This window comes from Bos javanicus, chromosome 25 (genome assembly GCF_032452875.1).
Source record: "Bos javanicus breed banteng chromosome 25, ARS-OSU_banteng_1.0, whole genome shotgun sequence".
In the NCBI taxonomy this organism is placed as follows: Eukaryota; Metazoa; Chordata; class Mammalia; order Artiodactyla; family Bovidae; genus Bos; species Bos javanicus.
The window spans coordinates 2,346,204-2,347,194 of record NC_083892.1 but is presented as its reverse complement, the minus strand read 5'-3'; positions in this window follow the sequence as shown (position 1 = coordinate 2,347,194).

Sequence of the window (991 nt, the reverse complement as noted above, 5' to 3'; positions counted from 1 at the left end):
ACTCCGCTTCTCCGGGTCTTCAGTGCGCGGCGGCCGGCGGCCTGGCCAATCGGCGCGGGGAGGCGGGGCCAGAGTTCGCGAAAGAGGCGGGGCAAGCCCAGGATTGGGCAGCGGCGTCCGCGGACCTAGAGTCGCTCAGACCTGAGACTTGGACTGGAGGTCCTGTGCGGTGACGCTCAGAGAGAGCTGGGGGGCCTTGACACTCCCGAACCGCCCAAGGATTTGATTCTGTGCTAATTGAGCGGAAGCGATCATTGTGGTGCATCCTTAGGACCGTCACTTTCCTTAGGCTGCGGAAGATTTCTTCTGCACTTCACTGACAGGTTAAAATGACTAACCTCAAAGTTGGGCCAATTTGATTCAAACTAAATAATAATAATAACAGATTATAACTGAGTAAAACAAGCATCCATGATCGATAGTGATGTAAATAAGTAAATGGAGAGATGAGAAATCTCTTACAGTAGGATGCCGACTAATAAATGAAGAAGGAATGAAACAGAAAATCACCATTTGGCGACCATCATTAAGTAATAGGATGGACTTCCTTGATGGCTCAGACGATAAAGCGTCTGCCTACAATGCGTGAGACCCGGGTTCAATCCCTGGGTCGGGAAGATCTCCTGGATAAGGAAATGGCAACCCACTCCAGTGTTCTTGCCTGGAGAATCACATGGATGGAGGAGCCTGGTAGGCTACAGTCCATGGGGTCGCAAAGAGTCGGACACGACTGAGAAACTTCACGACGATATTAAATAATAACTGATTTGGACAAAAATAAATGGCCTCTAAGACCGGAGGGTGAAAGTTCAACAAGGAACTAGTATTTGCATATTCCCAAAATACATATTTCTCCACAAGATACTAATTAATTCCAAGAGGGGAAATATGAATTTTACAGTAGAGAAACCGTCCTCAAAGTCTCTGGGGTTTCTGGAAGTCCTCATGGGATATTCCAAAGGTTACATGACGTGTAACAGGTTGAATGTTG